This window comes from Mustela nivalis (assembly GCF_964662115.1).
Source record: "Mustela nivalis genome assembly, chromosome: 6".
NCBI lineage: Eukaryota > Metazoa > Chordata > Mammalia > Carnivora > Mustelidae > Mustela > Mustela nivalis.
In genome coordinates, this window is record NC_139025.1 from 20973152 (window position 1) to 20996794 (window position 23643).

The following is a 23643-nucleotide window of genomic DNA, read 5'->3' on the forward strand; positions in this document are numbered from 1 at the left end:
GCAAAGTAATTACTCTAGGCTGCTGAGTGGTAGAGGATAGTGTAATGGGATAAGAAGAAATAGTAATTTCCTGCACTTCTAGTCAAGCCACATTTTACAAAGGAACCTCTTGTACATTATCCATGGATCTAAAAGCTTGTAAGTTAACATCTCATAGTTTTAATTTTCTCATCAACAAATCAGTTATGAAACTACCTACCTTAAATAAAAGATTTTCTGAGAAGTTATATAACGCAGAGCTTGTGGTAGTTACTTAGAAAACATTAGGTCCCTTTTCATTTACTTCCTGTGTAGCTAATAAAAACCTTTGTTAATTCATTAGCAGGTGCTTAATTTTAAAAAACAAAACACTAGAGCCAAACAACTTGGTCTAGACAGTCGAAGCAGTGCCTAAGCAATTCAGACGCTATAGTCTGAATGGAAAAAACCTTGACCAGAGCAAAATATTTACGAAGTGCTAGAGTCAAAATCAAAGACAACATGACCTGGGTGTTCCAAAGAATAAACTCTGTTTTTAATACATTTTATCCAAATTATTTACTGCAAACTACACAACATAGAAAAATGTAGGTAAAGAAGGCAAATAAATCCTGAAGTGTCCTTCCTTCTAATTTGTTAAAATGATCTTTACTACTCAGCTGCAAAAATAACTGTGCTATTCTCTACCATATGTTTTTAAACAGAAGTAGAGAAAATGGAAAAATTCAAAGAATCTAGCCTATTCAAATTATTTCTACATATCTTTAATTTCCCTTCTGAGAGTTTGGTATTGTGGCTATAGTATTTATCATAAGATGCCTTAAATCATTTTTTAGATATAAACATTTGTTTCATAAATAGAATATTAGAGTGTACAAGCTTCTATTTATAGTCATCATCTTCTGCTTCCTAAAGATGCCCAACAAGCCTGGCAATCCTACTGAAGATGAATGTCTCATTGCATGCATGATGAAACAAACTAACAGACAACAGAGAGGGTCTTCCAGGGCTGTACTGTCCCGTACACCAGCCGTGAGCCGCACATACGCTACTGAGCATGTGAAATACAGCTGGTTGGAACTGAAATGAGCAATATGGGTAAGATAGCTGCCAGACTTCAAAAGATCGATATGAAAAAGAGCTCAGTGATTTTTCACATTGATTACATGCTGAAATGATCATATTTAAGATATGGTGGGTTATATAAGACACATTATTAAAATTAACTTCACAGTTTCTTTTTCCCTTTCTCCATGTGGTTATAAGATCATTTTAAATTACATATGTAGCTCACATTTCTCATTTCTTTTGGACAGGACTGCTCTATAATGAAGTACATTTTACAACAGCTCTGTCTAAATCGGTTGCATAAGTCAAGATATAAACAAACAGATGAATAATTAGACAGATAAATAAAGCTCTTATATGATATCTCTGGTTAATTTCACAACATGGCTTAATAATTGTTTGAGGGAAATGTTAAGTTTAAGTAATTAGGTAAATACTAAAGTTAGTATTACAGTTTATCTGATAAACATGTATTAAATGAAATGCTTATGGGTTACACGCTGTTATATGTCATGGAATACCAATTTACGACAAGGATTTTGTTCTTATATGGTTCATTGATTTATGGAAGGATATAAATAAGAAAGTAAGTAAATGCAATAAAACGTTTCTGGTGTTGTGAGAAAAGAATCTAGTAGTTCTCTTAAAGAATTTGCATGGAGGTGTGGGGAAGAGCATTTTTCTTCTTTCAGAGAATAGATAGTGCTACTGGTATTTAGGGTTTGGAAACCAGGATAATTGGATGCCTTTCAATGTGTGAGAGCATCCTGTACCACAAAGAACTATCCCCTTCAAACTATTCCTAGTGCTCCTACTGAGAAACATTCAGTGTCATGTCACGCTGTAGACATGATCCCAAGTACAAAAACACGACACAAATATGGCAATTATGTTTTGAGGCTAGTTCCTGAACACTCAGAGACCCCATTCTAAGAGTACAATCAATATAAGATTACACAAAACCTCCCCTGGTCTTTGGTATATAAATATATAAACACATATACACATAAACATAACATATATACTTATAGATATGGTATGTGTCTATAATAACATATTTTGCCTTTCTCAGTCCAAGAAAAAAGATAAGTTACTTGAAGCATTTCATAGCTATAAAACAAAATTTCCATATATGAGCAAATAGCTTCTTTTAAAAAAATTTTCACCGTTTACAAATATTTTGTTACTGAAACAGGAACACCAACCTTGCCATTCTTATCAGACTCCCAAGTGGAAAATAAGCAAAGAGAGAGAGAACTTCTCTCATTTGTCAACAGAGCAATCACTATTCCTTTTAACCATTAGAGAGGATATTGCCAATCTAGAATGATACAGTAAGCAAAAGATAATAACCACTCATTACAAAAATGCCAGAATCTTTAAAGGAAAAATGAGTCAAACTATGATAATTACAAAATAAAACATTCATTATCTGAAAATATAAACTTATATATATAAGAAATCCATAAAAAATGTCATAGCTCAATGTCAAGCATCTCATCTCTCCCACCCAAGTCAAAGAAAGATCCTTTGAAGAACTTACATTCTAGAATCTTATTCAGGCTTGAAGCAACAGGAATGTTTTAATCCAGGCTTAAATCTAGGGTAGCAAAACTATTTGCCTCAAAAATAAGGGTGTAGTACCCTTTTCCAAATGCCTTACTACATAATTATCTCTATAAGAAGCGCAAAACTTTGAACCATAAATTATGGAGGGAAATCTAGCATAATGGTGGAATAGTGTCCAAAAACTGATACCCTTATTGCATTAAAATATTCAGGGCTAATTGTGATTTTAGCACTTGTTTTTATCCTCGCTTTGTTCATTGGCCAAACTTAAACACTTCTCATCTCCTTCAATGAAAAGTGGTGCTATTATGTGTCTGGAAGCATGAGCACGGTTCCTCAAAGCCTAATTTTAAGGTCTTAATTGGCTGAGGCAATGGGAGACCATACAAAGCCCACTTCAGAGAGAAGGGCAAGACTGCCAGGTCACTTGAGAACAGATGAAGAGCTAAACTAGAAGCTATTGCTGAAATCTTACAGTGTTCTGGGAAGTTTTACCAAATAGTATCTTACACAGAATGGAACATAATCATCCATCATAACACAGAACCCAGAAAGTTTGAAGATGGGCTTATAGAAACAGAACAATTAAAACAGAAAGAGTTATCTTCACGTAATAACTGGGGACCCTAACAAGGCAAGCAAGTTTTATAGAAACAGAGTACTGTGATTTGTTCTGTGGTGTGTTGTGGATATCAAATAATTGGCTATATCTCCTCCTAACCTCTAAGTCTCAGGAACCATGTACTTATAATTCAAGAGGGTACTACTTAGTAACACTGTTGCTTGCTTGGTACTACTGGACCTGCAGTCAACTTCTACCTTTGCGAAAGATGACCGATCATTCATCTATCCACCCAACATTTGTGGTGTGTTATGTGATAAAAGACATGACATCGAATAAAATTATCTTGGCCCTCGAGTAGTTCATTATCATTTAAAACATAATACTTAATAATTCATCAACATACATATATTATAAAAACACCAATTTGGAATAATTTCAAGTAAATTAATTCAATTATCATCAACTCTTACTACTGATAAGTTCTCAAAACAAACACAGAGAAGACAAGATCTTATTTGTGAAATTCAAAACTATAAAAAAAGAAAAGTTAGAAGTCTGGGAATTACCCTAAAGAAGTCTTTAAATTATTTTATTTTCACATTAATAATAAAGATGCATAATAAAAAAGATATTAAATGATAGGCACTTTCAGGTCTGAGGACAGTAAAAACTTACTACCAATTTCCATATGTCATCAGACACAGCTGAATTTTAATAAGATGCTTATAAAAGTTTGTTTCAACCCTTTCTGTTAGAAAAAGATCCAATGAGAGGCTTAATTCTTTTTTTGGTTCCCATGCAATTAATACTTTCTGATTATTTACTCTAGACTAGACACTCTAGTTGTTTGCTCCACTGTTCGTTCACCCATTACTTCACTCAACAAATATTTACTATATGTTGCCATGAAGAACAAGAAAAACCAAGCTGTCTATTATTAAGTTCTACCTCTAAATGCTTCTCTTGGACACCAAAGGTGCTTTCTTTATTTATTCTTTTTTTTTTTTTTTTCCTATCAACTACTGGAATCTAATTCTTAATTTCTGGTATGCTCTATTTCATTCTAATTTTCCCAAGGCCTTTTATGCAGAAAATTTGCTCCTTTATTTCTACTAGTACCTATTCCAGAACACAAGTTCTCTCTTATTCAAATTACCCCAAAATGAATGACCCACAATTGACAAAAACTGAATATACAGGAGGAAAATTTCTATAAATCCAAGAATTATAACATGCTGGAATTTTTCTTAAAAATGTTTGTATTTATCTATGAGAGAGAGAGAGAGAACATGCACCAGGATGGGGGAGGGGAGTGGTGAGGCCAAGGGAAAGGGAGAAGCAGGCTCCCTGGGAACCCAGCACAAGGCTCCATCCCAGGACCCTGGGATCACGACCTGAGCTGACGGTGGACACTTAATTGACTGAGCCACCTAGGTGCCCCCATATGCTGGAATTTTGTATGAGAGAAAGTTCATATTGACCAGTAGATATTATAATTCACAAACAAAATAAAAATCAAAAGATGAGGAAAGCCTCCTTTTGGAAAAAATATGCATCATTTTAAAAAATGGAAATCTTAAATGGTATTAATTCCAGTTAATTAAGTTACATGGAATAATCAGACACTGGTATTTTTCAGCTACGTTAGAGATCTTCAAAAATTACAAATGAGGGAGATGAGATCTAAAAAAACTATTATCCCCCCCAAATAACTCTTTTCCAATAAATGCCCTAATCATTTTATTCTGTTCCTTCACCAGGAATAAGAAAAGGGAAGAAGTAGTATAAGGTACTATGCATAACAATAAAAACCTGTAAGAACATTTTTGTATGTAAATTGGCACATGTCTCCCCTTTTCCTTCCCAATCTCCAGATCTTCCAAAGCCTTACTTGTCTCAAAGAAGCCAACAGATATATATTCTTCAAAGAGCTGGAGCAAATAATCCAAAAATTTGTATGGAACCAGAAGAAACCCCGAATCGATAAGGAAATGTTGAAAAACAAAAATAAAATGGGGGGTATCACATTACCTGATTTCAAGCTTTACTACAAAGCTGTGATCACCAAGACAGCATGATACTGGCATAAAAACAGACACATAGACCAGCGGAACAGAGGAGAGAGCCCAGATATGGATCCTCAACTCTATGGTCATATAATCTTCGACAAAACAGGAAAAACTATACAGTGGAAAAAAGACAGTCTCTTCAATAAATGGTGCTGGGAAAACTGGGCAGCTATATGTAGAAGAATGAAACTGGACCATTCTCTTATACCGTACACAAAGATAAACTCAAAATGGATAAAAGACCTCAATGTGAGACAGGAATCCATCAGAATCCTAGAGTAGAACATAGGCAGTAATCTCTTCGATATCAGTCACAGCAACTTCTTTCAAGATCTGTCTCCAAAGGCAAAGGAAACAAAAGCGAAAATGAACTTTTGGGACTTCATCAAAAACAAAAGCTTCTGCACAGCAAAGGAAACAGTTAAGAAAACAAAAAGGCAACCCACGCAATGGGAGAAGATATTTGCAAATGACAGTACAGACAAAAGGTTGATATTCAGGATCTCTAATGAACTCCTCAAACTCAACACCCACAAAACAGATAATCATGTCCAAAAATGGGCAGAAGATATGAACAGACACTTCTCCAATGAAGACATACAAATGGCTATCAGACACATGAAAAAATGTTCATCATCACTAGCCATCAGGGAGATTCAAATTAAAACCACATTGAGATATCACCTTACACCAGTTAGAATGGCCAAAATTAGCAAGGCAGGAAACAACATGTGTTGGAGGGGATGTGGAGAAAGGGGAACCCTCTTCCACTGTTGGTGGGAATGCAAGTTGGTGCAGCCTCTTTGGAGAACAGTGTGGAGATTCCTCAAGAAATTAAAAATAGAACTTCCCTATGACCCTGCCATTGCACTCCTGGGTATTTACCCCAAAGCTACAGATGTAGTGAAAAGAAGGGCCATCTGTACCCCAATGTTTATAGCAGCAATGGCCACGGTCGCCAAACTGTGGAAGCAACCAAGATGCCCTTCAACAGATGAATGGATAAGGAAGATGTGGTCCATATACACTATGGAGTATTATGCCTCCATCAGAAAGGACGAATACCCAACTTTTGTAGCAACATGGATGGGACTGGAAGAGATTATGCTGAGTGAAATAAGTCAAGCAGAGGGAGTCAATTATCATATGGTTTCACTTATTTGTGGAGCATAACAAATAGCATGGAGGACAAGGGGAGATGGAGAGGAGAAGGGAGTTGAGGGAAACTGGAAGGGGAGATGAACCATGAGAGACTATGGACTCTGAAAAACAATCTGAGGGTTTTGAAGGGGCGGGGGGTGGGAGGTCGGGGTACCAGGTGGTGGGTATTATAGAGGGCACGGATTGCATGGAGCACTGGGTGTGGAGCAAAAATAATGAATACTGTTATGCTGAAAATAAATAAAAAATAAATTAAAAAAAAAAGAAGCCAACAGATAGGTCTCTATTACCATAACAGCTATGATATGTCTGATTTAGCCAAGCAACAAGTACTAAAAACATCTGACTAGCAGGGAAACTTCCTAGTAACAAAAATTGCAGAGACAAACTTCTTTATGAATGTTACAGTAATCTACAGTTTATATTTCCTCAGGGCATTTATAGCATTTCATGGTTAGAGAAGACAGAAAGAATCATCCTTTCAGTGGCTGCTTCCTTGGAAGCAACAAACCTACGTGGAAAAAAAAAAAACACACAAATAATTTTAGAACCAACCAGAGTCACTCCATCAACAACTTCTCTTTCTTGTAGACCATACACCCACAACTATATAATCCTTTTCATAGCTTTCTATATAAATGTTTGTGTAAATCCTCATCTGAATTAGAATTTTAAATTCTGTGAAAGTAAAGAGTATGTCTCTGTCACATATGGAACACAATGGAACACTACATACTCCAAAGACACTAATAGGCAGTCACTGAAAATAAGGCACTTTTGCTTTCTTATGGCTTGCCTGAGCAAGACAAGTACTTCCATTTGCATGAATTGAAGGAGAAAAATATGAACTATACAGCCAAATGTGCATTATACAGCAATGAATCTCATTTAATACTTCTACCCAGGTAATAAAAAGAATAAATGGATATTTCAAAGAGAAGGAGAAAAAAATGTAAGCATAGTTAGTGACTAAATTCCAATTTCTTACAAAATGGACTGCAGAATTGAGATGCTGAAAAGGTGAGTAAAATATTCAAGAACCAGAAATGTAAAAGGAGGGAGGCCTTTCAAGATGCTCCTGGAGGAAAACTGATCTTAAGGAAGATGGAAAAAAAAAATTGCAAATGAAAAATAAACTAGAACTTTAGATGGAACTAGAACTGTGGAAGAGTAATAAGATGCTTTGTCACCTGGACAGGGTTATGGAGGTGTGGAGACTGAAGGACCGTTACGATTCCATGACAGAGGACAGAGTGGTTTACACGGCGTTGTGCAGCTGAGGCCCAGCAACATTTAAGTCTTGGCTAACACTGACCTTACAGCAAGACTTACACAAAAATAAGTTTCTAATGTGATGTGGGGGTGGGAGATGGTCAAGAACTTAAAGAGTAGGGTATATCAGTTTAATATGGAATAAAGATCCATTTATAGTAAAGTTAAAAAAAATCAATCAATAAAAAATCTCTGCATGCTGAAGCCTTGGGAAGAAATACACATCCCCTTGCAGATGTCTGAGCCAGCGACACAAAGTCAGAGAGAACAAATCCTAAAGCAACCCTCTGCCAGGAAGTACATTTGAAAAGTTTGTTCCGCAGATTTAAAAAAAAGAAGAAGAAGAAGAGGAAAAAGAGTACAGGTCTACATGTCTACTAAACTTTGTAAAAAGGACAAGAACTGAAATCAAACCAAGGAAGACTTTTCAAATTCTTATTAACTCTTTTTAGGGTATTTAAATCAAAGCTTTTTTATTCTCTCTTAATAGTTGATTAGAATTTTTCTATGCCTGGATTTAAAGAACAAAAAAGTGATAATTCTTAGACTGAAATAGAAAATTAGAATAAACATATATGCAGATATGAATACTGCAGAACAATATACAAGTACAGTAGGCTAGAATTTTTACTTTGATTTCTAAATAATGTAATCAAATACTAACTAGTTATAGTTTCCCTCTTTTAGCCATTTGTCAGAACTTTTACCTAAAAAACGTTTGTCTGGAAATCGGGCATTTCATTGAACTTGCATTTGCCTCTTTTCCCTTCATGAACCCCATTCTAACTAATATAATATATTTAATATTTTTAAATATTTTAAATAATGTATTTTATTATTAATAGATATTAATAAATATATATATTTTAAATAATAATATATTTAATAATTATAAGAATTTATGTGTTTAGAGAGTACTTCCAAAGTTGTATTACACATAACAGCCATTTTCTCTTCCTTGTGCTGTCCTAAAAACCTTTCTAAGCTCACCATGAGCAAAGATACAAATACTTAAGAAAACCCATCAGAGACTTCATTGATGTGGAGGTACAAGATAACGTGTTACTTAGATACATACCTCTGCAGAGTGTTCATATTAAATAACTAGAGCCAAAAAGTGCTTGGAAAGCAAGAGCAGTCCCTTCTTTGAAAGAGTTCACAATTTCAGTTAAAGTAGAGTAAGAAAATTAACTCCTATATTTGCTCATAATCATTAGCATTTCATTGCAACTAAGTCATACTACACAGATGTCTTCTCCCTCTGAAGATCTTTGAAGAAAGGACTCCTTCCAACTGCCACAGATATTTTAGTTCTAGGAACTTCCTAGTTTCAAAGTATTCTTACATCTTAGCTAAATCTTTCCAGCTGAAGTTTATATCTCTTTTCTCAAGATGAAAGTGTTCCTTTGTTAAGCTATGTTGAGTCATTCTCCATTCAGAACAGAGAAGGTAGAGAGAGCTGTGAACCTGAGGGCAACTGCTAAAACACTGCCAGACTCAGCTGAGGTTCTAGTGGCGGGCTAATAGGACTGCATTATAAGGCGGTGGGGGGTGGGGGAGGTAGGGAGTAAGAAACTGTAGATCATGGACTGCATATACACCTGTCCTGACTCCAGTGAACTCTAACAGCTTTGAAGGGAGCCAAATTTCTCCTGACCGTAAAAGCAGAAGTCAGAGGAGTTCTTGGAAACACTTGTCCCATGGAATGAAAGTACATGGAGATGAAAACTAACTGGTTGTTCTGAAAACTATCGTGCCCTTTAATCACTCTGAATTTTAAGACCACAACAGAAAGATGTGGTCTTAGGTAACTGATTAGGAAGTAGGTATCACATTCATGGTAGTGGCACACATAAGAAAATGTTTGATATAGTGTCTTATTTATGGAAGAGAAAGGTTCGGTACCATAAAATTAGAATTAGCTTCATTAATTAACAATTAAACTAGTAGCCAAAAAGACTTGGAGATTTTGACAGAGCAATTTTATTTCTAACAGTCTTAACAAAAACTTGATCTCTTTACAACTTTATAGGAAAGAGCCCAACACAATGGGGAAGGATGGGTTGTTTCCAATTTACAAGGCCTCCTGAGCTTGACTGAGTGGCACTGGTTCATTCCGATATATGATATGGTAGTAGAAACACGTAATAGAGTTTCACAAAGACCTTTCCCATCTATAATTCACTGTTCCACCTTGTGAGAAGAAAACCTACACTTCTTTGCATCCCAGACTCAGCTGCCTGACTCTAAAATGAGATCCATAATCTCACAGGGTCATTTTAAGGGTTAAATGAGGAAATACATATAAAAACCTGAATAGAGCAAGCCCTTGAAAAATAGTTTCCTTCATTCCCCTAAAGGTGATCTCAACTATGTTGAGAGTGAACAGTTGAACAAAAAGATCTAACGTCACCTGCAGGAAAGAGACAATGATGAGGAATCTTTTCAAAGTGTGACATCATTAAGAAATGGATTTTAAATACTAGAGTATAGTTCAGTAGTCTCAATAGGAAATCAAATCTGCAATTGCTCATGGCTGATGTGAACTGTCATTAAATTTATAAAGGAGAACATGTATATCACAGTCTTTCCAAATACTATTAAGGAGATGGGAGGAGGATTCTCTTATTGCCAATTATCCCAATTTCAAAAGATTCAGTGAAGACAGCTAAGCTAATAAAGGACATCATTAGCATAGTTTGGGGGCAATTCTGAGTTATTGTCTAATGCCTCATGTTTGTTCCTGTATCCTGAAGCAGATGTAAGAATAAATCAATATTGATGTTTGTTTCCTTTCTGATAGGTAAACCAGACCTAAGTATCTATAGTATATATTGTTGGGGGGTATGATTTCTGATGATGATGCCAAAATAAATGGGATGAAGAGGTAGGAGGCTAGATCTGTGCTATCCATTTATATGTCCATCCATCATCCATCCAGCCATCTGCACACCTACCCAAATGTCCAATAACTATGTTTATTTCCTGTTTAAATATAAAAACTGGTACAAGATGCAGTGGAAAGACAAGGGTCTATAAATGAGATCAAAACTTAATATAAAAAAATACACCTGTAGATACCCAGAATAAAAAGCTGTAAGTGTCAAATGTCAAATGTCATGGAATGGTATGCAAAAGTTTTAATAGTAATGGAGTGGCAAGAGGAAAAATGTTTGTTATCAAGGTAATAACATGAGCAGGGTATTCACAGGAAGAGGGTAAAATGGTAGACTTCTGTAAGAGTTCGAACCTTATTTGTTCAGTTTTTGAGAAAGCCACTGATGGTTTCTGAGCTGAGGAGCTCGTGCTCAAAGCTGTGTTCAGTGAGGATTTATCTGGCAGAACTGGTTAGAAGAGGAGTTGTATGTGCACGCACATGCGTGTGTTTTCTCCAATCAAACACTATTGAATGGAGGTCAATAGTAGGGTGTGTTGCAAGTAATTTATTATAAAAACAAAAAACCAAAGCTTGAGAATGATTTACTTTTTTGTATTCCTCTGAGCACATTCAAGGTTATTTCTAAACGATGTCATCCTTACCAAATGCTTTATTAAATAGAGAAATGGATGAAGGATGGCTTGGGCCCAGGGAATGGTGTGAACTTGAACACAGCCACTGGAGTGTGTCTGCTTGGGAAAGTCATCAGTCTTGGGAGCACTGGCAGGCTCATAGGTGAAGACCAGTGAAGTAGACTAAAGTTTAAGAAGATCTTGCAAATAAGAAGCTTCTGCAATCCTTGAAGATGAAGTAATACAGAGCTAAATATGATAGAGGTCATCTAAATGGAGAGGAGTAGATTGACAAGACACAACCAAGAAAAACTATGTAAAGTCACTAGTTACCGAGTTCAAGGAAATGGGAGAAAGTAAACTTTCTTTCAGATCATAAATGTCATAATGGGTTTTCAATGCTCTCAGGAAATCTTTCAAATTAATAAAATAAGAAAATTTTCCTTGGAGTTTCAAATTTCAGAGCTATAAGGCAATACAGGCTTTATATACAATATGTTGGCAGCCTCTATTTAAAAATATTTCCATTTTAAGTTCCATGACATGCATAGGTTTATTCTGTGTAACCCATCTAGCACCTAAAGCATTGTGGATCCCAACATACCTAACAATAAAGAATAATCAAACTTCAAATACATAGTCAAGAATTCAAGGATAAATTGAAGTTTTATCCCAAAGTGTATCAGTCATCTGAACACTGAGTCCACTGTCGGGACAGAGGTAATTTCATTAAGTCTACTATGTGCAAAGCAGTAGGTCAGTGCCTGCACTTCGAACTCCTTATGTTCGAAGGAGATCGAACTCCTTCCCACTTCGGCCCTTCACAAACACTGTTCCCTTTGCTGGGACAACACGGCCAACTGTTCTGGACCTGACTAATGCTTGTTCAGACTTAGGATCCCCATATATGTCACATTCTAAGGAAATCCTGCCCTCACTCTCTACTCCATAAAGTATGGAGTATGTAGCATAGCCTGTATTCTTCTACCTGAGGCCAACTTCTCCACTAGGCACAGTAAGCACAGTGTCTTTGGCCAGTGAAAATGTATTCATGATAAAACTAGAAGAAAGCATGAATATAATGATTAATATATAATAATAAATCCAGCCTGGATTATAGTCAATCATCTTCATATCACCATAACCAAATATTTCATTATTTCATGGAGGACAGGGTCTGAAAGTTAAGTGCCTGGGGACTGCAAAAATCATAACATGTCCCTAGTCATTTTGTAGAATTTCTACAAAGAAGTGAATCCCCATTTGTTGTTTTTTGAAATCTGAGTGATAATACTACTTGGGGTTAATGAAATAATAAACTGCCTATAGCACTTAGTATATTTCACACAACAATTCATGTTAGCTCTTATTACTATCTAAACAATAACTGGAGACATTGTTAAATTGCTTAGAGAAAGATGAATATCATATAGTCCTCTTGAATTCAGTTTCCAGGATAAATTTGCTTCTCATAGCAGTTTCCATGTCCCCTTTAACTAGGATGATAAGAACCTTGTGACCCAATAAGTATCCCTCTTAGATGTTAGAAAACTCAGAAGTAAGTTAAGTAATAAAGTACAATAACTCCATCAGGTACCAGGGACATGGTTTCTCTGCTCCCTATTTTTGCATTATGATTTTATTTTTTAATTTCCTTCTATGTACATGTTACACTATACTTTAACCCAAAGTGGAAGAACAATAAAATGTAAAGGTGGGAAGGCCTATAAATGAACAATGTCCGCAAAGCCAATAAATATCTATATTTCATGTTCATCCATAACCTAATGTAATTTCTTTGAATTTTCTTGCTATATTTAAGTGAAGAGGACCAATATGTATAGACAGGTATAAGGAAATTATATTCATCTTGAAAATGTCACATTTCACACATTTTAAGAACTGCATCAGTGCATTTCAAAGTTAATTTTAGTATACTGAAATATATGTATATTCCTAACTTTTTGACAAACATCCAAAGATGGACACATGTACCCCAAGAGGTTCAAGCAGACTTGAGAATTACTTGATATGCCATGAATCAAGTGTCAGAGAAACTATCACAAATCTCTAATTTCATAGTTTTATCGATGTATTAGTTTACCATGTATCCTGTAAAAAATTAAAATAAATTTAGGGCCTTAAAACAATGCAAATCCATTCTGTTATACTGTAGGTGAGGAAACCGATATGGGTCATAGTGGGTTAAAATCCTGTCAGCAAAGGGGCATTCCTTTGCAGTGGCTTCGGTGGATTCTCCAAGACAATCCATTTCCTTGCCTTTTCCAGCTTCTTAGAAGCCACCTTATAGTCCTCCTCCTTCATCTTTAAGGCCATCAACAGTAAACTGAGTCTTCCTACCATTGAATAATACTGACTTCCTCTTCTGCTTCCTCTTTCACTCTCAAGAACTCTTATGATTACATGGAGCCCAACAGAAAATCTGGGATACTCTTCCCTTCTCAAAACCCTTAATTTACCACAACCACAAAATCTCTTTTGTTATAGAATGTAAGATATTGACAGGTTCTGGGAATTAGGAGGTGGACATCCTTGAAAGAGGTGCACTTTTATTATTCTGCCTGCCACAATTGATAACTATTATGTATGCAATAAAATACAAAAGATATAATACTTAGAAGAACACACAGTAAGGATATGCTTTGAATTTAATAAAGCTATTTACTGACTTAAGAACTCATTCAAATTTATTTATCACATGTAGCTCTATCTTACTCTTCTCCCTGAGTCTGCTCATGATTCAAACTCAAGTAGACCATCTTTGTTGTACTATGAAACAGTAGAAAATAATGTAGATAATCCATTAGAGGATTAAACAAGAAAATCTAAGTCCATATCATACATTTAACATCTATGGATTTTCCAAAATATACTCCAGAACACACACACACACACACAATAATTTAGAAGGGGAAAAATGTAAACTTTAAATATCTGAACTCCCCCTCTAGTCAATACTTAACTATTATCAACTAAGCATATTACTGGAGATAATGAAAATGTTTGTCTCTAAAATTAAGTTTAGTCAATAAGAGTATAAGAATTAGGCTCATCATGTACAGAGGCAGGTGGGCAGATGTATTTATGGCTAACTAAAGAATAATTAGCCAAACTTTCTGTTGCCAATTTACTAACAATGTGAATGTTGATTTCATACTCAATTGCAGTTGAAGCCTGCACAAATCTGTGGATATTATTTAATTCTGGTCCTAGAAACACTCAACAAACAATTTTAATCCCCCTTGACCTACCTGGATTTCAAATCACAACATAAAACACAAAAAACATATGAGAAATAAAATTATTTTAAAAAAGAAATAAAATTATCTTAATGAAACACAGGCAAAAACAGAGATGGAGATTAAAACAAAATTCGAGTTTGACTCAAATAGTGGACATAATTTTTTTTAAAAATTGTTATTTCTTAAATGGTTTTTGAAAATAACTATGAAGAAAGCCTGAAAATAAGAGAGAGAAGATGTAATTTCATATCAAACAAAATGATAGTTTAATGGGTTCAAATAATTTCCTCAATCAATCAAATAGTATTTCATTATCTCTAATAATCAACATCACTGAACTTCTGAACTGGTGACAATGTAAAATAAAGTCCTAAACAGCAAATAAATAAATTATATTATACTTTGAGATAACCCCCTAAATTAACTTAAAACATTTAATTATACTTCAATATGAAATAGAAAAAAAAATGGTTCTCCTTGTTGTTAAGACTAGACAACAATAACTAGTATTTATATAAATGCCATGATTGTCAAATACCCTTTCAAATAGAAAAAAAAAGGGGGGGGGCTTGAAATGATGTGGAAATAAGTAATAGATGAATGTGTGAGGGATGGGAAAACGAAACCAATAAATAAAAAATGTCACATACAAAATATAAACCTTGCAACCCCATGTCTAGCAAAGGAAAGATGCTTCAGTCTCCAAGTCCCTCCTTTATTTCTGTCTCACAACGAATTCTAAGAAATTATCTTTTGTCCACCCATCCACCGACTGCAGAACTGGTACAGAGATTCAGACAAAGAACAAGGAATAAAACACAGATATCAGCTGAAAGGACTTTCTCAGAACTCTAGGAACAGTGAAACCAAAGGAAATACTTTTTAAAAGTTGAGAGCACCGTGGGTAGAGACAAACCAGGTAAATGAGAACCTATGAAAATGCAGAGTGTATTTAGAGTCAGTGCCTTGAATAGCACAGCAATTTTAAGAACAATGAAAAAAACTGAGTCATATCTCTATCATAGAGTAAAATACTCATCTTCAGAGACATTCTATAAAGCCAGAACAATGAGGGTATAGTATACAAGCTTCATCACTAAGTTGGCTCTATGCCTTGGATATCCTTCACATGACAAGTGTTAACCTTGGGAAGCAGCTTAAAAAAAAACATAGTCACGAGAAACACTTAATAATCTGGCTTAAAATGCACAAAGCTTCTACTAAAACAGGTCTCTCAGACTTCATGGCAAATCAAGTAGCTACCTCTCATTCCGTCCGTCCTCTTCCCCAAGCAGGTATTAAGCATATACAAGACAAAGATAATTAAAGCCAATCACAGATGTTGAGAAACAGTCAAAATAAAGGAATCACTACATAAATTATTGTGGTAAGTGAAACTGCCAAAAACAGTAGTGTATTCAAAGAGCTAAAAAGGTAAGGAGGATGGGACGCCTGGGTGGCTCAGTTGGTTAAGCAGCTGCCTTTGGCTCAGGTCATGATCCCAGCGTCCTGGGATCGAGTCCCACATCGGGCTCCTTGCTCTGCAGGGAGCCTGCTTCTCCCTCTGCCTCCCATTCTGTCTGCCTGTGCTCACTCTCTCCCTCTCTCTCTGATAAATAAATAAAATCTTAAAAAAAAAAATTAGAATTAAAAAAAAAAAAAAAAAGGTAAGGAGGAAAAGCCAAAACTTTTTGCCTTATTCTGACCAAGATTCACTTTTCCACTGTTACTTTTGACCCCATCCATTCTCCTCCCTCCTGGGATCGTGCTATACCAAGTAACCCTTCTTTCACCTGTTCCACCTCTCCCATTCTTGGATCCTTCTACTCAACATTGATAATAATGTTTGTTTATCATCAATAGCAAATAGGAAGTTATCATCTAAAAGCCAAATTTGTTTTACTATTAAGAACTGAAACTATTTTAGATATACACATAGTTTTAATACTGTATTCTTTTGGTATTCAGTTATTCTTAAATTTTTTTCCAGATTATACTAGAGAGCTAACTCAAATCATAGCACAAAAGAGGCTAGAATTACTATTAACAATGTTATAGCACCCCTAAGTGAATCGGGAGGCTCTTAGAAAATATTATCACGAAATGAATAAAAATATAAATGGTTTAAATACCTCTACTGTAAAATGTAATACATAAATGAAATATTAGGAAAGACAAATACTGTTACCTAATCCCAGAGTGCCATAAACAAAATGTAAACCACTCTGATTAAATTCTTTAACTTCTGCCAAACATTTGCTGATTTGCCTTTTGGTTATGCAGAGTTTATTCCAGTTACATAGAGTACATTGTTTTGGGGTTTTTTTTGTTTGGTTGGGTTTTTTTTGATGCACCTTTTCTCTACTGCCTACTTCTTGGCGAAGGCATAGTTCCTAACAAAAAACAATGAAACCATCTGAGCAATTACTCTTCTGCTGCAGAAAATATTACCTTCTAAAGTGGCTGAAGAACTATTTCCCTTTTCCATATCCTTTTAGTATTTTCCCTTTTATTCAGAAAAGGTAACTCCCTAACAAAGAGGCCCTGACAATGGCCTATTTCATCCTTGCATGTACATTCCCAGTAAGTGATATGACAGGAAGAGAGAGATTAGAGAAACCTGAATCTAGAGTGTATGTTCCTGAGAATTACTATCTTTCTAGGCATTATACCTATCGCATTATTCTAGGCATTATACCTATCACAGTATCAGTATCAGGGTAGTAGGGTTTGGGGAGTAGCCCACCTAATCTAAAAAAGGCAAATGAATTTACACTTACTCAAAACTAGAAACTGGGTAAGAAAAATTAATTTTCATCTTTAAGGGAAATGAATTTCAGAGACCATGTCAATTTCTAATTACTCAAAGAAGAGAAACTACGCACACTAAATAGTAACAGCCACAATCACAGAGTGCCTGGAAAGTAAGATAAGTACCTTAACTAAAACTTCATAATTTCAGCTTAAGAAAAACTATATTAAGAAAATTATTGTGGAGAAAGGAGAATCCTCCTACACTGTTGGTGGGAATGCAAGCTAGTGCAGCCACTCTGAAAAACAGCATAGAGTTCCTCAAAAAGTTGAAATAGAGCTACCCTACAACCCAACAATCACATTACTGGGTATTTACCTTAAAGATACAAATGCAGTGATCTGAAGGGGCACATGCACCGGAATGTTTCTAGCAGCAATGTCCACAGTAGCCAAACTATGGAAAGAACCTAGATGTCCAACAACAGATGAATGGATAAAGAAGATGTGGTACATATATACAATGGAATACTATGCAGCCGTCAAAAGAAATGAAATCTTGCCATTTGCAATGACATGGACAGAACTAGAGGGTATTATGCTGAGCGAAAGAAGTCAATCAGAGAAAGACAATTATCATATGCTCTCCCTGATATGAGGAATTTGAGAGGCAATGTGGGGGGCTTGGGGAGTAGGGAACGAAAAAAATGAAACAAGATGTGATTGGGAAGGAGACAAACCATAATAGACTCTTAATCTCACAAAACAAACTGAGGGTTGCTGGGGGAAGGGAGGATAGGGAGAGGGTGGTTGGGCTATGGACATTGGGGAGGGTATGTGCTATGGTGAGTGCTGTGAAGTGTGTAAGCCTGACGATTCACAGACCTGTATCCCTGGGGCTAATAATACATTAAATGTTAATTTTTTAAAAAATTTAAAAAAAAGAAAATTGTCTGCTATATTTGTCCATCATTAACATTTCATATAGCAAAAATGAATTGACATCGTCCTATACAAACGTTCCTCCTTCTGAAGCTCTTTGAAAAAAAGGAATCCTTTCAACTTCCACATGAATGTTAGTTTTTAGTAAATCTCATAGTTTCAAAGTATTTTTACAGAGAAATACGGGCACATACAGGAGCAGTGGCTTACCAGAATATTAAAAAGGTAAACAGCAGTTAGTTTCTTAAGAAATTATTAAAAATAACTACCTACACAAGTAAAAATATTCCTAATGACTCCCAACTGCAGTTTACATCTCTCTACTCTGATATTTGTTACCATTCATAAGATTAATGAATTTTTAGTCAATAATTACTGAACTTCTAGGGGGGCCATGACATTAACTTCTCATTAGAGTTCCTCTCCTTTTTGAACACTCCAGGCCAAACCTACAGGCCTAAAGAAGCCCAGGAAGCATAGAAAATTCAGATAAATCTGGCAGCACTCACCAATAAACTTCTTGTACATGCGTTTCAGTTAACATGGCACATGTTAGTCAATATGACATTAAATCAAACTAAAAATATTAATGCAGAGAATGGCAACTGCAATGAATACAAAGTTTCTCTGTACTACTTCTCTTATAAGTAGGTTTACCTTGTTCTATCTAACAGGTAAGTTCCTAAGACATTAAAGGGAACCAAATATAAATTTCTATCATTGATTTTGATGTTTCAGAAATACCTAAATTTAATCATCAAATCACCTACATATATACTATTATAAACAAATGCTAAAGTACCCAAGAAGAGATCACTATGCAGCTAAATCCTGCAAAGAATCTTTCGTCCTCCTCTGTTTCTTATAGAAATCCTGCTACATTCCTCAAGATCTAAATCAAAGGACATGCCCTAACAAAAAACTTCCCCATATGGGCCTCTACCAAAGTAATCAGTACTCCCATTTTCACCAGAACATGCTGCTTGTATTTCTAGTAACATATGTATTTCACCCTACCTCCTAATAAATATGTTTATATGTCTCCAACTGCAACAGCCTTTGCTTAAACTTCATTATTTATATTAAGTCCACATAATTTCTGAATCACAAACAGCACTTATTACATTTTATATACATAGGCAAGAGAGTACCATATGATTTCTTTGTTAACAATAGTTTGATACTTTCTAAAACTTTTTTCATTTATGACTTTAAGGGATAGGTGTAAAAAATAAGATCCCTCTTTCTCTGTCACCAAAATCAGCCCCTACTTCCCAACTTTCTTATTTCTCCCAATGGCAAAACCACTGAGACCTTACAGTCTCCTATATGGGTTCTATCACCTACACTGCTCCATCTTACACCAATTCCTCCATCATACCTTCTGCATTTGTTGACGCTACTAACACCTCTCTTCCTTTGCTTTTATTGAGACTATTAAAATAGGCAATTGATTACACAATCAATACTAACTAAAATGGATCTAATAACAGCCTCGAAATACATGAAGCAAAAAAAAAAAAAAATGACACACATATATACAATTAAAGTAAATAGCTGGATATTTTAGCCATTCTCTATCAGTTATTGATAGAGGTAGACAAAATCAGTAGGGATACAGAAATCACCAGGGATAGAGAACATTATGAAACAGTTTGACACGACTGATAATTATAAGATATTTCACAATAAATATAGAACATAACTTTCTTTTAAGTACACTTGGAAAATTGACCAGGACAGACCACATTTGGGGACATAAAACAAGTCCTGGAAGATTTCAAAGAATCAAAATTATGGAGGGCATATTCTAAGACCACAAGGGTATTAAGTTAGAAATCAGTAATAAAATATGCAGAAAACTCTTCACATAATTGGAAACTAAGTAGTATACTTCTAAAAAAAAAACAAAAAACTCATAGGTCACAGAAGAAATCACAGGGAAAATATTTTCTAGTTTAAACTAAATGATAATGAAAACATGACATTGAAACATTTGTTTCAATACATTTCAAGTATCACTAAGATGGAAATTTAGAACTTTAATGACAACATTAAGAAAAAAAGGTATTAAAATAAGGCTTGTGACTTAAGAATCCAGAGAAAAAAGCAAATGATACATAAACTAAGTAAAAGATGGGAAATTAAAAATAAAAGCAGAGGTCAACATTAAAAAGATAAATAGAAAAAAATTAAATTCAAAGTTGCTTCTTTGAAAATATTAATAAAATTAAAACCCTCAGCAATACTTACAAAGGATAAAAGAAAATTACCAATATCAGGAATATAATAGTAAGCATCAGTACAGATCTTACAGAAATTAAAAGAATTTAAAAGGTGATAGCATAAGAAATTTTAAGCCAACAAACTTGACAACTTAGATAAAATGAGCAAATATGATGAAAGGTACACATTAATAAAACTGACTCAAGAAGAAAAAATTCTGGGGACGCCTGGGTGGCTCAGTTGGTTAAGCAGCTGCCTTCGGCTCAGGTCATGATCCCAGCGTCCTGGGATCGAGTCCCACATCGGGCTCCTTGCTCCACAGGGAGCCTGCTTCTTCCTCTGACTCTGCCTTCCACTCTGTCTGCCTGTGCTTGCTCTCTCGCTTGCTCTCTCTCTGACAAGTAAGTAAATAAAATCTTTAAAAAAAAAAAAAAAGAAGAAGAAGAAATTCTGAATAGCCATATAGCTATTAAAGAATTTGAGTTTGAAATTTAAAGCCTTACCCAAATGAAAACTGCGGGCACAGGAGGCTTCATTAATGAATTCTATCATGCTTTTTTCAAAAATAATAATATATAATATATACAAAGGTTTCTAAATGTAAAAGGGAAACACAACTTATTTTAAGAGGTCACTGTTATATTAACATTCAAATCAGATAAAGACATTACGAGAAAAGAAGCTACAGAACAATATTTCTCATGAACACAGATGCAAAAAAATCTTAGCTGTTAATAAATCAAATCCAGCCATATATAAATGGGAAAATACAATTTGACAAAGTAGAGTTGATCCCAGGAATATAAGGTTAGTTTAATATGTACTGGACATCCCATTCAGTGAAAAGGAAAAGAAAAGAGAGGAGAAAAAAGAAAGGAAAGGAAAGGAAAGGAAAGGAAAGGAAAGGAAAGGAAAGGAAAGGAAAGGAAAGGAGAGGAGAAAGGAGAGGAGAAGGGATAGGAGAAAGGAAAGGACAGGAGAAAGGACAGGACAGGGAAAGGAAGAGAAAGAAGGGAAGAGAAAAGGAAAAGGAAAGGAAAGAAAACGAAAGGAAAAAGAAAAAAACTCACCAGGAGAAGCAAAAACTGTCCTTATTTATAGGTGATGATTATGTACAAAGAAAACCCTAAGTGTTAAGAAATCAAAAACAATGATAACAAAACAACTGCTACAACTAATAAATGAGCTACCACAATTAAAGAACATTAGGTTAATGCACACACACACAAAAATCAATTGTATTTCTATATACTAGAAAAGAATGTTGGAAATTCAAGTTTTAAAATGTCATTTAATGTAACATCATAAATCAGAAAAAATTAGGAATAAATCTGAAAAAATGTCCAAGACCTATATGTTGAAAAGTACAAAATATCCATGAGAAAAGTTAAAAACTTAAATATGTGTATAGACATACTATGTTCATGGATAGGAATACTCAATATCAAGAAAGTCCATTCTTAAATGTGTACATTTAACAGTCTTATTAAAAAAACTAGCAAATTCCTTTTAAAACACCTGACAGGCTGATTTTAAGATGCATAAAGGAATTCAAGAGCTCTATGAATACAAAACAAGCAATAAATGTTTATTAAATTTACATAATAGAAATAAAGGAATCATATTGAGAAGTTATAATATTTATAACTTTTTTTCTAAGGCTTTTATGAAAAAAAGCTGGGCATTTAAACATAATTATTTCAGTGTATAAATATTTGGTTCTTTCCTTTTGGATTTGTCCACCTAAAAGCTATAGGTATTTATAATATAAAAAATAATTTACTGGGTGATAATATTGATAATACTTACTAAAAGAAAAGCCAGTTGCAATCTAGTATTTGTAAATAGTCTATTAACATGTACAGAGCATACAATGTTTTATCTATAAAGTCTGTAATTAGATTCTATTGTACTATCCTTAAAAAAATCATATATATATATATATACATATACATATATATATACGTATATGTATATTTAAGGGCATCCTCTGGCTTTTACTACTAGCACAGTTAACATCTTTCAATTGCACTATAGCAGCAGTTTGCAACGGATGGTTTGGGGGTCATCCAAGACCCCTTATTAATACTACTAAGATATTACTTGCCTTTTTCACACTCAAGTTCTCATAAACACAGTTCAGTTTTTCCAGAGGTTACACAACATGGAATATAACAATGGAATACAGAAGCAAATACAAAATTGCAACTGTATTCATTTAAGACAGCAATGAAAGATATTTATAAAAGTGCAAAACAAAGCCATCATCAATATTTTTGTATTGGAACTAGTTAAATGTCATTAATTTTTATGTTAACAATATAATAGGTTTATAATTATTATTTCAAAGGAATTAATATTTTTAAATGCTCCGTTTTAGTTTTTAACATGGTAGATATTAATGCATATGATATACCTTGATTAAAGCTCTATGAGTTCTCAAATATGTAAATGAATGCAAAGTGGTCCTGATACCCAAAAACTCTGAATCACTGCATACAGCAGTAATTTTTAACTGGTACCTATAGAAGGAATAGTCCTGATAAATAAAATGAAAAACCAAAAAAAAAAAAAATTTAGAGGGCTATTACATATTAATGTTTTATTTTTCTTAGTGGGACACTATATTAAGTCTCTTTCTAGTTCTTAAATTAATAAAGTTCACCAATATCAAAAAGGCCTAGGCCAACGCAAGAAACACATAGGATTTCCATACATAATGTTGTTTTCCTTCTTCCCATCATGATGTATCCCTAGTAGAACCAAAAAGAAAAGCAGTTTTTCCAAACTTCTTATCAAACTTTTAAAGTACTGCCTACATATTAAACATATTACAACCCTGCCCCCTGCTCTTGCAAACTCTTCTTCCCTTACTCTATTGTTTTCACCATTGTGCTTATAAACTTCTAATACATTAACAATTTATCTATGCTTTATGTTTATTTTCTGTCACTCCACTCCATACAATGTAAGCTAAATAAGAGGATGTTTTTGGTTTTATCCATGATGTATCCTCAGCACTTTTATGGTGCCCAAGACAAAATAGGCACAGAGTAAATATTTATTGAATAAATTAATGAATATTCTCCTGAAGTAAAATATAAACTTCAGCATTCTATCAGGGAAGAACAAATGTCTGACCACATTAATACTTGGAAATGGCAACAAAGTGCTATCTATACAGGAGAGAAGCACTAGCTGAAGGAAAAGTTCTCAGGGTGAACAATCTTCTCTTCTGGAGCCAGAAATGAAGAAAGATAGGGAGACA

General features: G+C 34.5%; 1 protein-coding gene across 41 annotated transcripts in view; it reads right to left on the reverse strand.

The window, feature by feature from the left end:
- The window catches only part of CEP128 (centrosomal protein 128), a 407789-nt gene that overhangs the window by 208759 nt on the left and 175387 nt on the right, over nt 1-23643 (reverse strand). The gene's annotated exons all lie outside the window — the stretch shown is intronic.